Here is a 17,971-nt window from a genome sequence, read left to right on the forward strand (position 1 = left end):
GGGGTGCACATACTGTGTTTGAATAGAGAGTAAAATGGATCTGGTTTCTCCGTGTCATATACTATGCACAACTTAAAGCTCAACTGATCTGTCAGCAGATCAAAGTGGGCAGTTTTTGCTTTTATTTTATTCCCACTACTCATCTGAGGATTCCTTCCTTTAATCCACCGTACGGTTCCAGAGATATTTAGTCTTTGCAAGAGGCCGGTCTCACAAGATCCTCTTGGGTGCGTCTTTAGACTGACCGCATTATTATCCTATGAGCACCACTACCTTAGTAAAGATCATAAAAATTAGCACTAAATATAAAGGTCCATATCTCTGGAATCTGGATGTAAAAAAACACATAAGATAGAATAGTCAGGAGACAACAGGAATAAAATAAGAGCAAAAACTTGCCACTTTTGACCACTCTTTCAGTATGAGAAAGTAGGTAGGTTACAACAGCCATTTGCAGTACAGTAGCTATCATATAGTCAGGGCCGGCTCCAGGTTTTTGTGGGCCCCGGGCGAAAGAGTCTCAGTGGCCCCTTTAACACATACACGATTCATGATGCACAGATACCGCAGAGAAATATATATATAGTACAATGCCGAAGATTTCACTTCTTATATTACACGAGCGATATCTATAGCAAATTCTATAATAGCTCAGAAACCAGCGAATCCTCGCAGCTCACAATGCAGAGCAGACAGTATAGTCCTCCATACAGAATAATGAACCCCATAAAACGCTCCATACAGAATAATGAACCCCATAAAACGCTCCATACAGAATAATGGACCCCATATAACGCTCCATACAGAATAATGAACCCCATAAAACGCTCCATACAGAATAATGAACCCCATAAAACGCTCCATACAGAATAATGGACCCCATAAAACGCTCCATACAGAATAATGGACCCCATATAACGCTCCATACAGAATAATGGACCCCATATAACGCTCCATACAGAATAATGGACCCCATATAACGCTCCATACAGAATAATGGACCCCATATAACGCTCCATACAGAATAATGAACCCCATAAAACGCTCCATACAGAATAATGAACCCCATAAAACGCTCCATACAGAATAATGGACCCCATATAACGCTCCATACAGAATAATGAACCCCATAAAACGCTCCATACAGAATAATGAACCCCATAAAACGCTCCATACAGAATAATGGACCCCATAAAACGCTCCATACAGAATAATGGACCCCATATAACGCTCCATACAGAATAATGGACCCCATATAACGCTCCATACAGAATAATGGACCCCATATAACGCTCCATACAGAATAATGGACCCCATATAACGCTCCATACAGAATAATGGACCCCATATAACGCTCCATACAGAATAATGGACCCCATATAACGCTCCATACAGAATACTGGTCCCCATAAAACGCTCCATACAGAATAATGGACCCCATAAAACGCTCCATACAGAATAATGAACCCCATATAACGCTCCATACAGAATAATGAACCCCATAAAACGCTCCATACAGAATAATGGACCCCATAAAACGCTCCATACAGAATAATGAACCCCATAAAACGCTCCATACAGAATAATGAACCCCATAAAACGCTCCATACAGAATAATGAACCCCATAAAACGCTCCATACAGAATAATGAACCCCATAAAACGCTCCATACAGAATAATGGACCCCATATAACGCTCCATACAGAATAATGAACCCCATAAAACGCTCCATACAGAATAATGAACCCCATAAAACGCTCCATACAGAATAATGAACCCCATAAAACGCTCCATACAGAATAATGGACCCCATAAAACGCTCCATACAGAATAATGAACCCCATAAAACGCTCCATACAGAATAATGAACCCCATATAACGCTCCATACAGAATAATGAACCCCATAAAACGCTCCATACAGAATAATGGACCCCATATAACGCTCCATACAGAATAATGGACCCCATAAAACGCTCCATACAGAATAATGGACCCCATATAACGCTCCATACAGAATAATGGACCCCATAAAACGCTCCATACAGAATAATGGACCCCATAAAACGCTCCATACAGAATAATGAACCCCATAAAACGCTCCATACAGAATAATGAACCCCATAAAACGCTCCATACAGAATAATGGACCCCATAAAACGCTCCATACAGAATAATGAACCCCATAAAACGCTCCATACAGAATAATGAACCCCATAAAACGCTCCATACAGAATAATGGACCCCATAAAACGCTCCATACAGAATAATGAACCCCATAAAACGCTCCATACAGAATAATGAACCCCATATAACGCTCCATACAGAATAATGGACCCCATAAAACGCTCCATACAGAATAATGGACCCCATATAACGCTCCATACAGAATAATGAACCCCATAAAACGCTCCATACAGAATAATGGACCCCATATAACGCTCCATACAGAATAATGGACCCCATAAAACGCTCCATACAGAATAATGGACCCCATATAACGCTCCATACAGAATAATGGACCCCATAAAACGCTCCATACAGAATAATGAACCCCATAAAACGCTCCATACAGAATAATGGACCCCATATAACGCTCCATACAGAATAATGGACCCCATATAACGCTCCATACAGAATAATGAACCCCATATAACGCTCCATACAGGATACTGGTCCCCATATAACGCTCCATACAGGATACTGGTCCCCATATAATGCTCCATACAGGATACTGGTCCACATATAACGCTCCATACAGGATACTGGCCCTCATAAAACGTTCCACACAGGATACTGGCCCCCATAAAATGCTTCATACAGGATACTAGTCCCCATATAACGCTCCATACAGGATACTGGTCCCTATATAAGGCTCCATACAGGATAATGGACCCCTTATAACGCTCCATGCAGGATACTGGTCCCCATATAACGCTCCATGCAGGATACTGGTCCCCATATAAGGCTCCATACAGGATATTGGTCCCCATATATCGCTCCATACTGGATACTGGCCCCCATATAAGGCTCCATATAGGATACTGGTCCCCATATAATGCTCCATACAGAATACTGGCCCCCATATAATGCACCATACAGGATACTGGCCCCCATATAACGCTCCATACAGGATACTGGCCTCCATATAACGCTCCATACAGAATACTGGCCCCCACATAATGCCCTATGCAGGATGTCACTCCCCCCATATAATGCTCCATGCAGGATGTCACCTCTCCCCCCATATAATTCCCCATGCAGAATGTCACCTCTCCATCAATATAATGTCCTATGCAGGAGGTCACCTCTCCCCCTCCATATAATGCCCCATGCAGGATGTCACCTGTCCCCCCATATAATGTCCTATGCAGGAGGTGACCTATCCCCCCCATATAATGCACCATGCAGGATGTCACTTGTTCCCCCCCATATAATGCCCCATGCAGGATGTGACTTGTCCCCCCCCCATATAATGCCCCATGCCACCATACATATATATATAAAAAAAATCAAATACTCACCTCTCCTCACCTGCTGCCATTGCTCGAGACTCTTCAGCTCCGCCGGCGTCTTCCCGCTCTGCGCGGTGATGGATTAGGAGAGAGCATGGTGTAAAGATGTCACCGCGCCCTCTGACCTGAGACATCGCAGTGCAGCAGTCGGGGAAGAGACCAGAGCTGCTGCTGAAGCACGGGGAGAGGAAAGTATTGGGCCCTGAGCAAGTGGGGATGAGTGGCGGGCGCTGGCACCGGCACTACACCGCTCACGGGTCCCATAGCGCACAGGGGTGCCCGACGGTGAGTGGGCCCCCCTGTCTGCTCAGGGCCCCAGCACTTGCCCGGGTGCGCTGGGTTCTGACGCCGGGCCTGCATATAGTTACTTTTCTCAAGCTCCACACAAGTGCACCGTGACTTTTATTATTCCCGCCTTCTTTGGCTTCTCTTATTGTACTCTAGTATTTATTTTTATTTATTTATTTATTTATTTATTTTATTCACTTTTATAGCACCATTAATTCCGCAGAGCTTTACAGACATTATCGACACTTTCCCCATCGGAGCTCACAATCTAAATTCCCTATCAGTATGTCTTTGGAGTATAGGAAGAAACCGGAGAATACGGCGGAAACCCATGAAAATACGGGGAAAACATACAAACTCAGTATCACATACAGTATATGGATATATAAAATAGGACTCTGAGAAATGTATCTCTTTGTTTTGCAATTTTTCCTTAACGGGGCTCTCCGGGAATAGAAAAAAATAAATAACTAAAGGGAATCTTAATAAATACATTTATAAATACCTTTAATTAGCAATTTTAGCTCATTTTTGTTTAGGGAGGTAAACATTAAAGAATTAATATGGTCACTGTCTTGTTACACAGAAAGAAACCTGTCCTAGAATATTAGCACAGAAACTTGTGAGCATGTGCCGTAAGAATATTCCTGATATGACTTAGAGATAACCTATAACAGTGTGAGCAGCCTTTTCGTACCTTAATAGCCCTGGTATCTCCAGTATTAGATCATATAGACAGGGTAGACATCAGTGTGAGCCGCCTCTTCTTATTTAAGCACTCCTTGTACCTCCAGCATAATATCAGATAGACATGGTGAACAGCAGTGTGAAGAGCCTCTTCTTACTTCAGCACTCCTGGCATCTCCAGTATTAGATCAGATAGATAGAGTAGACAGCAGTGTGAGCAGTCTCTTCTTACTTCAGCACTCCTAGTATCTCCAGTATTAGATCAGATACACAAGGTGGACAGCAGTGTGAGCAGCCTCTTCTTACCTCAGCACCCCTGGTATCTCTAGTATTAGATCAGATACACATAGTGGACTGCAGTGTGAGCAGCCTCTTCTTACCTCAGCACCCCTGGTATCTCTAGTATTAGATTAGTTAGACAGGTGTACAGCAGTGTGAGCAACCTCTTCTTACCTCAGCACCCCTGGTATCTCCAGTATTAACTCAGAAAGACATGGTGAACAGCAGTGTGAGCAGCCTCTTCTTACCTCTGCAACCCTGGTTTCTCTAGTATTAGATCAATTAGACAGATGTACAGCAGTGTGAGCAGCCTCTTCTTACCTCAGCACCCATGGTATATCCAGTATTAGCTCAGAAACACATGGTGTACAGCAGTGTGAGCAGCTTCTTCTTACCTCAGGACCTCTGTTATCTCCAGTATTAGATCAATTAGACAGGTGGACAGCAGTGTTAGCAGCCTCATCTTACCACTGCACCCCTGGTATCTCCATTACTAGATCAGATAGACAGGGTGGACAGCAGTGTGAGCAGCTTCTTCTTACCCCAGAACCCCTGGCATCGCCAATATTAGATCATCGGATCAAACGGATACCTATGAAATATGTGCTCACTCATCACCTTTTTCCGATGTGGTTGTAACCTAGCCCACGTTAGTCAATGAAAAAACTGGGTAGGTGGGATTTCAAGTACATGAGTGAGTTTTGGTTGCATCCGCTGCCTAAAACGGTCAGTTTACCACCAGTGAGAGCTATATAGTGACTATGTGGCTGTCACTGGGGTGTCTTTGGTTCGGGTTGGTTGGGTGGCTGCGTCATTATAAAGCAACGTGCACTCACAAGCAGAAGATGAGTTTGCTATAAGAAATCCCAATATAAAATACCGCTTTTATATTTTACGGACTCTAAAACTTTATTTATTTTCAGCCTTAGCTAATAACTGGAACTTTTTTTTTTTATAAAATAAGTATATAACACCGGAGCTGGAGAAAGGACTACATAGAGGAATAATAAGTAATGGACCATTAATGATTAATGACATCAAATCTATAAATACACAAGTTTATAAAATTATAAAAAGAAGTCTACATGCCGCCCAGAGGATCGGGGAGCATCGTGCTTATTTATTTATTTTTTTTCAATAATTTGTTTTCCGCTGTTACACTTGGCAATCAATAATTTCAGTAATAGCTGGTATGGGTCTACTGAATTGTGGTGAGGGGTGACGGAGAGCCGTTTCGAAGAAGGTGTCCAGCAAGTAACTAGGACCCAATGCAAACCCTGAAACAAGGCCTCCCAAAATAATAGTGCTGATGCCCTCATATGAAGCACAGACATTTCCCTGGGCATTTACACATGGGTCCCATCAGCCTCCTGCTTCTATATTGGTGCCACGAATGATTGACATGGTTATGACCATGACTCAGTCTAATTATTGTATTTTTAGTTAGCCATTGTATAGTGTGGCGCCCCTGAGGGTTCAGTCGCCACAGGGTTACTGCACCTCACCCAGAGGTGTGGTATCTCCTTCTCTCAGGTAAGGATGGAGTACAGCCCGGGACCCCAACACCAGCACCCATCACTACACTACTCCAGGCCGGCTGGAAGGGCAAGATGTACTCTGATTTGCTGCCCCGTCCCTGGCTGGAGAAGGGAGAACCAAAGAGATTGGGTACCATGTAGTGCGTGTGGGTGGAGGACGTAGTTCAGGGGAGCACTTTAGAAAAACACATAAAAAGAGAAGCCATCTTAGATCAGTGAGTAGTCTTTTGTAAGTGGAAGAGGAGTAGGAGGGGAGCAGAGTCTCGTCAGGAGCTCTGCTCCAGAGTGGGGCCTAGCCAGGAAGGCCCAGGAGGGGAGCAGAGGAGAAGGCTTCATTAAGGAAAGGGATCCCAGGGGTATGGAAGGAGCAGGAAGCCACCCGTACGCCTGAATCTGCCAAGCGTCAGAGGGATCGGGCCGTAAGAGGGGAACCAGTCCCCGGACTGGCCGAGTACTTCACGTCTCAGCCAGAAAACCGGAGGCTTCTGCACTTCCAGGGTGCAGTCGCCGTACTCTCACACCTAAGTCACCGAAAAGGGCACCAAGTAGGTCCGGGAACTCCAAGTTGTCCAGAGGGATCACGGAGTACCCGTTCGAGACTTTACTGGAAGGAGCAGGGCAGGAGGGAGAAGACCCAGCGCGGGAAGTCGGTCTAGAGAGGAACACACAAAAGCAGGGTCCCGTCAAGCGCTCCTGATATACCTGAGGAAGTGCTGAACCCCTGTCTGGCATACGCAGTGTGACGCGAGAGGCTGACACCCGTACAGTGTACCTGAGGAACTTGAACAGAACTGTGAGTAAACTCGGATGACAGGACTCCACTGCCTCCGTCAGTTATTTCCTCTGCGCCATCTCTCCTGCACTACAAGCCCCATCATCACCACCTACCATTCTACACTGCCCTGGGGCCCGCTCCACCTGTGGGGAGACACTCCAACCCAGCTGCCCTATCAAGCGCCCCAGAGGTCTGAAGCAGCGCTGGTACCTATTACCAGAATCCACAGGTGGCGTCACGAACTTTATAAAAACACTATAAATCCCCTATAAATAACCCCTTTTATTGACCGCTCTGGGTCACGGACCGGGTCATCGCCACTGTGACATCATCCCCCAGCATTTATTGTCCCGGCACCGGGTACCCCACGGCCCAGGGGGCGCATCAATAGCACTGTTAGATTATGCATTGAGAACTGCATAGTGATAATATGTGAACAATGTCCGTTACTATTTATTTGTGCCTTGTATTTTGATAATATGTGAGCACTGTATTGTAGTATTTATTTGAGCACTGTATGGTCATAACATGTGAGAACTGTAAAGTGGTAGTTATTTGGGCATTTCATAGTGTTAATATGTGAGCACTGTATTGTAGTATTTATTTGAGCACTGTATGGTCATAACATGTGAGAACTGTAAAGTGGTAGTTATTTGGGCATTTCATATTGTTAATATGTGAGCACTGTATTGTAGTATTTATTTGAGCACTGTATGGTCATAACATGTGAGAACTGTAAAGTGGTGTTTATTTGGGCATTTCATAGTGTTAATATGTGAGCACTGTATTGTAGTATTTATTTGAGCACTGTATGGTCATAACATGTGAGAACTGTAAAGTGGTAGTTATTTGGGCATTTCATAGTGTTAATATGTGAGCACTGTATTGTAGTATTTATTTGAGCACTGTATGGTCATAACATGTGAGAACTGTAAAGTGGTAGTTATTTGGGCATTTCATAGTGTTAATATGTGAGCACTGTATTGTAGTATTTATTTGAGCACTGTATGGTCATAACATGTGAGAACTGTAAAGTGGTGTTTATTTGGGCATTTCATAGTGTTAATATGTGAGCACTGTATTGTAGTATTTATTTGAGCACTGTATGGTCATAACATGTGAGAGGTGTAAAGTGGTGTTTATTTGGGCATTTCATAGTGTTAATATGTGAGCACTGTATGACAGTATTTATTTGGGCACTGTATGGTCATAACATGTGAGAACTGTAAAGTGGTGTTTATTTGGGCATTTCATAGTGTTAATATGTGAGCACTGTATGACAGTATTTAGTTGGGCACTGTATGGTCACAACATGTGAGAACTGTAAAGTGGTGTTTATTTGGGCATTTCATAGTGATAATATGTGAGCACTGTATGACAGTATTTATTTGAGCAATCTATTGTTCTATCTTGAGAACACTATATAGCCGTATTTATTTTGGCTCTGAGTGGCACTGTTATTTTGTTGCTAAAGAATGGCACTCTTATGTGGGCACCATCCTTTATACCTTGTATAATGTAGCACTGTATCATATCTTATTTGTATATAAATTGTTGGCGGGGGAGCTAAGAGAATAAGCCTCACACGGTACCGTGCCTCCTTAGTCAGGTCGTGACCCAAGTGCAACCTTTTTCTCTGCACCCCATGTATTGCATGCCTGCTTATAGACCAACGTATTCTGCACCACGTATCACTCTCATCCTCCCTGCGGAGGTCACGCTAGAATCTCAGATAATTGCACAGTGTGTGCCCTTATGGGCAGGGGCGTACTGGCCCACCGTATGATCGGGAAAACCCCCGGTGGGCTCCGGGTTCCGATGGCCATGCCCCTAAGCCCCGCCCTCACACCCACTGGGCCCTGTACAGAGAACAGAGGACCCCCCGGTTCGCTAATCAGATAGGCAGCACTGCCGATATGATTAGTGATGGGCTCTCTGCAGCAGCACAGCAAGGAGACCGGTCTCCCTGCTCTGCCTGCTGCCGCAGTGCCCCTCTGCCGCCTCTGCCGGCGCGTGCGCAGGAGGTCAGTCTCAGGGCGATGACGTCATCGGGCGATCACGTCATCGCCCTGGGACTGCTTCCTGTGCGCGCTGTGGAGGACGGATCCGCCGTCGCCCTAGGCAGCGGCTGCAGGCCTGCAGCTCATCTCGACGCGTGAGTATGAAAAGCAGGGGCCGGGAGGGGAGGAAGGGATAGGGGGGAGGGGTGACTGAGAGGACCCCTGGCCAAGGCTGGCAGTAAATGCTACTGGGCAATGGGCATGATTATCATCATGCCCATTGCCCAGCCTGTCCTGCTGCCAACCTCTCGTTACTGTTACTATGCCTAGCAGCATGTACTACCACCAGTGGCTGGCAGGACATGCTGGGTGGGCATGAAAGTACCAAGGAGGCTGGCAGGACATACTAAGCATGAATCGGGCTATGGGCGGAGGAGAGCGGTGCCAGCGCCCGCCCTTCTCCCCCGCTTGCTCAGGGCCCAGCAGCCGGATACTTACCTCTCCTCCTGCCTCCGCAGATCCGCTGTATTTCTGCTCTGCGCTCCCTGTGACATATCAGGTCAGAGGGTGCGGTGACGTCTTTCCACCGCGCCCTCCCCTGAGCCATCACAGGCAGCGCAGAGCGGGAAGACGCCGGCAACGCTGGAGTACGGACCTGAGCAGCGGCAGCAGGTAAGGAGGAGTGAGGTGAGTATTTGATTATTATTTTTTTTAATGTATGGAGGCATGGGGCATTATATGGGTGGGGGGTATCCTGCATGGGGCATTATATGGGGGAGTGACATCCTGCATGGGGCATTATATGGGGGGGTGACATCCAGCATGGGGCATTATATGGGGGGGTGATATCCAGCATGGGGCATTATATGGGGGGGGTGACATCCTGCATGGGGCATTTTAAAGAGGGGGTGACATCCTGCATGGGGCATTTTAAAGAGGGGGTGACATCCTGCATGGGGCATTATAAAGAGGGGGGGTGACATCCTGCATGGGGCATTATAGGGGGGGTGACATCCTGCATGGGGCATTATATGGGGGGGGGTGACATCCTGCGACGCTGGAGTCCAGACCTGAGCAGCGGCAGCAGGTGAGGAGGAGTGAGGTGAGTATTCGATTATTTATTTAATGTATGGAGGCATGGGGCATTATATGGGTGGGGTGGTGATATGCTGCATGGGGCATTATATGGGGGAGTGACATCCTGCATGGGGCATTATATGGGGGGTGACATCCAGCATGGGGCATTATATGGGGGGGTGACATCCTGCATGGGGCATTATATGGGGGCGGTGACATCCTGCATGGGGCATTTTAAAGAGAAGGGTGACATCCTGCATTGGGCATTATAAAAGGGGGGGTGACATCCTGCATGGGGCATTTTAAAGAGAGGGGGGGTGATATCCTGCATGGGGCATTATAAAGAGGGGGGTGACATCCTGCATGGGGCATTATATGGGGGGTGACATCCTGCATGGGGCGTTATATGTGGGAGGTGACATCCTGCATGGGGCATTATATGGAGGGGGGTGACCTCCTGCATGGGGCATTATATGGGGTGCGTGACCTCCTGCATGGGGCATTATATGGGGGAGGTGACATCCTGCATGGGGCATTATATGGGGGAGGTGACATCCTGCATGGGGCATTATATGGAGGGGGGTGACATCCTGCATGGGGCTTTAAAAGGGGGGGAACAGCCTGCATAGGGCATTATGTGGGGGGAACAGTCTGCATGGAGCTTTATATGGTTCCAGTATCCTGTACAGAGCATTTTATGGGGGCCAGTATTCTGTATGGAGCGTTATATGGGGTCAGTATTCTGTATGGAGCATTATATGCGGGCCAGTATTCTGTATGGAGCATTTTTTGGGGGCCAGTATACTGTGTGGAGCGTTATATGGGGACCAGTATCCTGTATGTAGCGTTATATGGGGGCCAGTATTCTGTATGGAGCAATATATGGGGACCAATATCCTGTATGGAGCGTTATATGGGGGCCAGTATTTTGTATGGAGCGTTATATGGGGACCAGTATTCTGTATGGAGCACTTTTTGGAGGCCAGTATACTGTGTGGAGCGATTCGCCGGTTTCTGAGCTATTATAGAATTTACAATAGATATCACTCATGTAATATAAGAAGTGAAATCTTTGCATTGTACTATACTTATATTTCTATCTGTGCATCATGAATCGTGGTATGTGTTAAAGGGGCCCACTGAGACTCTTTCTCCCAGGGCCCAGAAAAACCTGGAGCCGGCCCTTTGTGGTACTATCATGCTAGTACTACTACCACCAGTGGCTGGCTGGCAGGACATGCCATGTGAGCTTGAATGATAGTATCACAGAGGCTGGCAGTACATACTGGGCAATGGGCATAATAATACCACAAAGGCTGGGAGGACATACTGGGCAATGGGCATGATAGTACCACCAGTAGACTGACTTGGCGGTCTCCAGGGCTCCGTCTCCCCTTCTCGCTGCTGTTAGGCTGGGTTAACATTGCGTTTATACTGTGCGTTACAACGGATCCGTTGTAAATCAGCGCAGACGCAATGTACTGTAGACTTGCATTGCAAAAATAGGCATGTGTTTGAAAGTATGCATTATTTGCAACGCACAGGAAAACATGGTCGGCGGCTGGAGGCTGGAGGTGGCAGCCCGTAGCTGTCTGCTTTATCTGCGCTGAGAATCAAAAATTCTGCGGAGCACTATGTCATTTTTGTTTTATTATTTATTTATTTTCACACTTCTATATGTGTGACAGTCCCAACAGCCAATCACAGACGCTGACACAGAGAACGGGCGTCTGTGATTGGCTGCTTGAGTAACCTGAAAGCAGCCCATACATAGTACCATACTAGAATGTATGGGCTGATTGTAGATTACTCAAACAGCCAATCACAGACGCCCATCCTCTTTGACAGCATCTGCGATTGGCTGTTGGGTCTGTGACATATAGAAGTGTGAAAAGAAATCATTTTTAAAAACAGTGTAGCGCTCTGCAGAATTTTTGAGTCTCACCGCAGATAAAGCGGACAGCTACGTACTGCCACCCCCAGCTGCCTGGCTTTACCTTGGCTGCCGATCAAAAGACAGAGAAGCCGAATATTTGTTTTAAACTTATTTAAAATATTTTTTTTTTAGGAAAAGGTGTGTGCTCCTGCCATATGTTGATCGCCAGCCAGATAAACAAGGCAGCTGGGGGCTGGGATTCTCAGCATGGTAAGGCCCAAGTGTTCTTGGCCCCCCACACTGAAAATCGCAGCCCGCAGCCACCCCTGAAAATTTCCAGGCGCTTTACCTGGCTCTTCCAGCGGCCCTGGTGGTGAGTGGCACCCTGGGTAATAATAGTGTTAGTACCAGGCCAGCTTTGTATTATCAGCCGGTACTAAGCCCGAAATTTATGTTGTCACGCCAAATTAGACATGGCCACCATGAATTTCTAGTAAATAGAAAAAAAACACAGAAATTTTTTTTTTTAATTAAAAATAAAACACAAAACCCATTTAGGCTCCGTTCATACGCGGCGCAAAAAATCTCTACTGCATGCCGACGTTGCTCTTTTCTCAGCGCGCTTTTCCCGAGGCATGTTAACATGTAGCCTATGGGGAAAGCGCGCCGAAAAAAACGCCAAGAATTGGCATGTCAATTCTTTTTGCGCGGCCGCTTTCGCAGTGAAAGCGCCCGCGCAAAAATGCGTGGCAAAACGCGGCATCTGAACGCTTTTCAGCAAAATCCATAGCTTTTGCTGGAAGGCGTTTCCAGCTTTCTTTGGCACTTCTTTTACGCGAGCGGTCTAAAGCGCCGCATAAAAGCAGGAACGTAGCCTAAGGGACTCTATCTTTAATAAAAAAAAATCCTCGCTCCGACGTAATCCATGGGTCTTCTGTCTTCAGCTCTGCTACATCTTTGCCATCAGAGAAATATGTCTGCTGACAGATGAGCAGGCACAGAATGACACTGGAGCACTGTTACTGTGTAGTGCGGCACTATGTTGCTTTTTTGTCATTTCATGCAGTGTAGAAATCTTGGGAAAAGTGTGGATTGTGCTCTGGAAGTGATCAGTTATAGCTAACTATGTTATTTTCTGCAGAGATAAGTCCTGCATAGAAGATGGGATATATCGGTCTGCAGATAAAGAACTTCACCTAGAGACATCACTGGTGAGTATGTGTATTACCTATACACACACACTGACACTATATACAGAGCTCCTGTGTATAATATTAATGGTGATCATTGCATTACCTGTACACTGACACTATATACAGAGCTTCTGTGTATAATGTCACTGGTGATGACTGATAACCTGTACACTATATACAGAGCTCCTGTGTATAATATCACTGGTGATCACTGTATAACCTGTACACTGACCCAATATACAGAGCTTTTTTACATTTTTATTATTTTAGCATTATTTGTCACTATGTTGTGGCATGTGCTTTGGTCATGACATGACGATATTTGTCCCTTGTATGTGGTATTATTCAGTCACTATGTGGTGGTAATATGTGGTCTCATGGTGTGTCAGTATTTATACCTTGTATCTGGTAGCATTTGATCACTATGTGGTGGTATTATGTGCTTTGGTCATGGTGTGGCGGTATTTGTGCCTTGTATGTGGCATTATTTGGGCACTATGTGGTGGTAATATGTGATCTGGTCACGGTGTGGTGGTATTTCTGCCTTCTATCTGGTAATATTGGTCTTGGTAGAGTGGATTGTGGTTGGTCATTTGTTTTATCTGATATCAATAAGGGGAAACCTCTTTATTTCCAATAGATATTAAATACTTGGATGTTTAACCCCTCCCTGCCCTGTGACTATTACACAGCAGCAGAGATGCAGTTGCAGAGGTTCACCAGAGAAAGCAAGTTGGCATTTGGTGAGATTTTCACCTCTGTATTTATAAGACAAAACCAGGAGTGGGTGAGAAATTCATAAAACATTACCTCGGATTGCTCCACTCCTGGTTTTGTCTTATAAATACAGAGGTAAAAATCTCACCAAATACTCAAAGTGCCACAATCTTCTGACAGTGCTGATTCCACCAATAAATAAGTGATCACCTTCCCAACCTGTGCATCGCTGAGAACTTGTTTTCACCAATAAAATCCCTTTAATGCAAACTACAGTAATTGTACATCGCATTTCTGGTGAGCGCACAGTGATGGGCAGAAGCGGCCAATATAATGGGTATAACGGCTAACAGGTATTTGCAAATAGCTGAAGGGTGGGTGGGCCCCTGGAGTCAATGTCCCTGGTGGGCCCCAGACACCCCAGTCCGGCGCTGTTGACAGCAGTGACCTGGGGGTCTGAAATGCTTCCTGGGGCGATCCACATGCTGTCCCCATGTCATTTGAGCACTGTCACTATCGTTTTGGGCACTTTTTAGGCTTTCTACAGACTGTCGGGGGTGCCGCCGCAAAAATGCTCGGGTCTCCCATAGACTAACATTGGGCTCGTTGCTCGGGTTGAGCACCCGAGTATCACGGTGAGCTCGGCCCGAGCTTCGAGCACCCGAGCATTTTAGTGCTCACTCAACACTAATTGCCACTCTTCGTAATGTGCAAACAATGTCTTCTTCAGGTGGATTCCACCTGGATCCCTCATGAAAAGCACTAGATAAAAATGTAAATGATTGAACATATGCACTGCAATATAAAAACAACTTGCTGTGCATTGTGTATTTTTCAGTCTTTTTCAGCTTCTTTTATCCGCTTCCAGCTTTGAAAATTATGAAGTGGTTAAAGAAAGTGATCGGTTCATTCTGCTGGTGGCTTCTGTTTGGAAGCCGCTCACTATTTTATATGTAGTTAACAAAAACACTGATGTTTTCCTTAAGTGTCTTCTTATAAAATAAAAAATCAGTGGGTATGCTGGCGTCTATAAGGTGCTGTGTGTACGTACCCTTAGGAATAACAGAATCTCTGGTCATCTCCTCCATTTTTGGCCAGAGTTTAGAGGATTAATGGGAGACATAGAACCGCTATTCTCCAGTTTGGGATCTAACCCTTCAGACATACTATATATGAGGTATAGTATTAATATACCATAAAAGTCAGTAATAATCAATTAAATGCGAAAAGACATTAAACAATTTTAATTTTTTATTTCTTTGAATTAAAATTGCATGGAAGGATGAAGACAAGTTCTTGGAGGAGCCTTCAACTTTTGCACGTGTCTCTTGCTGGTCAGGAGGCCACAGGTAGGTGGTACAACTCCTTCCATACAGGTACAGCATTAATGGTGGATGTGCTGTAGTTTCTTCAGAGCGCTAGATTTGGGGGTTTTCTGTCCTCGAGATGTCAATGGTGCGTTGGTGGCAGCAGCCAAAAATGCAGCTTTCTCTGACAGCACGAGCAGCCCTGGATAATCCACGCCGGCAGGATGTTATCATCCGGCGGAAGAGAGAACCTAGGAGAAAAGATGTAAAACTGATGTAAGTAATGGGACTCCATATTAGAGGACACTACTGTGGTGTCACTGTAACATGACGTTAGAGGAATCTCATCATACAGAGGAGCAGAATCATTGTCAGCCATCATACATGTGACAATCCCACCACTGACGGATAACATCTGCTCCACATGACTTCTTCTCACTGACGTCATACAACATGGAGATTATCGTCACACTTACCTCGCCTAGTTTCCCCCTCTTCAACTTTCTCTGTTTTTAGTTGTTTTCTCAGTGTTCGAAAATATTTTCTTCTCTTCTGAACTGGAGATTCTAATCAAAAAGCCAGAAAAAAATGTTGATTATAAACTCCTAAAAGATGAGCTTTGTATCTTTATAGAGTTATGCAACTGATTAATATGAACCTGTAGCTTTTCTGGGTTCCGGTGGTGTCTCCCCAAAGAACCATGTCCCCATATTAATATGACATTACTTTCAGCAAGCCACAGTGTTATATAATCAGTTGGATAAAACTTCATTGTAACTTTAAAGAAGACCCATCACCAGGTCAAAAGTGTCCAAGATTCGCTCTTATTTTATGTCGGCTTCTCCCCTGAGTATTCTGATATTTGTTTTCCTAAAATCCACAGTACGGTTGTAGAGATATGGGACTTTTTATTTAGTGTTAATTATTATGGTCTTTATCATGTGGGCGTGGTAACCTAAGGGCACGCCCCAGAGGATCCTGTGAGCACCGCCCCTTTGTAAAGAATAAAAATTACCACTAATTACAAAGGCCCATAACTCTGGAACCGTATGGGGGATTTTAACAAAACAAAAAATAGAATACTCAGGGAAGCAGAAAGAATAAAGGAAGTAATTTTAGAGCCTTAATATTTAAATTTTGGATCAAAGGCTATAATTGGATGGCCTATAAACCTGTACATACCTGACAATGAGGGCGAGGATGACTCACTGTTTTTAGCAGTAAAACACTGATTGTCTCCAACAGTTTTGGAAGGGGAAGATTCTTTCTGCCTGTTGGTAGAAAAAAGACACGTAAATTACAAGGAAAAAACAATAGAATAACGGAAGAACACCTGTCTGTAAGGTCAATTAGGACAACATAGAGGAGATATCCTGCTCAAGACCACATTTTACCAGCAAGAATGGAGTCTAATTAGTAATATTGGCCTGTAGTGAGTTGGAAATGAATGGTTGGTCGCAACAATCAGCTGTTATTGAAGTTATCACAAGTAAGACCCACAGAGATTGTGTAGTCATGGGGTGGTGGATGCTAGATTTAGATTTGTGTTACTCGTATCTTGTATTTGAATCCGACATATATCAGGACTAAATCTCATAATAATAATAATCTACTCACATTTCTGAGCGTTTTTCATTGATCTCTGGGGAACACCCTGGAGGTGACATAGGCACTTCATTGCCTTCATCACTGTTCTCTTGGGAACACTGTGGAAGTGACTTAGGCTCTTCATTGCCTCCATCACTGTTCTCTTGGGAACACTGTGGAGGTGACATAGGCTCTATATTGGTCATCATCCCAGTATTGGTGATATATAGCTAAAACAGATAAAGAAATATAAAATAGATATATTTAATTTTTTTTTGTAATTATAGGTTTCATACATTTTATTAGCCACATACTTACTTTAGAAGACCTTTGATAAGTTGATGCAAAGTTTTTGATTTCTGGCCAGTCATTGTCCTCACTTGTGTCCCCCTCATCTGAATTCATATGTTTGAAGCTGCTACTTCGAGCTAAAAAATACAAGTGTTATTAGAGATTATTAGTATAATACCCAGACAGTCACCATGTTATCACTAATAATGATGGGAACTGATTTTGACATAAAATGAAAGACAAGACACACGTCAGTTTTCTGCAGATGACGTCTCATTTTACTTACTGATAAAGTAGCGGGTGTCCTCATCTGACTTTAGGTCAGGAACGAACAGGGGCTTCTGACTTAAAAGGTTGTCAAAGTCTAAGTCACGCATAAATGGATGAATTTTGATCTCATTTGCGCCTCCTGGAAAAGGAAGGCAAGAAAGAAAGTGATACAGTCATTGTCAGAGAAACTGCTCCATATCTGTAGAATTTATGTTAATCTGAACTGAAGATGTAACAGAGCCGACATAAAGGAAATATATTGAACATTATAGCATGAAGAATGGGTAATAGACAAGTAGGTAGAGTACAGAACCTCAGTGCTGATCCTCATGGAACCCATCTTTTGTCTGGTCACGCTGTAATAATTCATTGATAATACTATTAATATTATCTGTTCCAAGTCTCAGTGCTGGAATTTTTCTGAGCAGTTGAGTGATGATGCCTCGAGCATTAGTTGGAGGAAAGTAATTACATCTCCAAGGTATATCATCTGTTATATAAAAAGCAAATATTATAAGAAATAAAACCTCTTCATTTATTTTCATAAAAAAAAAATTCCTTAACAAAGCTAGA

Source organism: Phyllobates terribilis, unplaced genomic scaffold (assembly GCF_046119375.1).
Source record: "Phyllobates terribilis strain yellow unplaced genomic scaffold, ASM4611937v1 Scaffold_3__8_contigs__length_932513732, whole genome shotgun sequence".
Lineage (NCBI taxonomy): Eukaryota > Metazoa > Chordata > Amphibia > Anura > Dendrobatidae > Phyllobates > Phyllobates terribilis.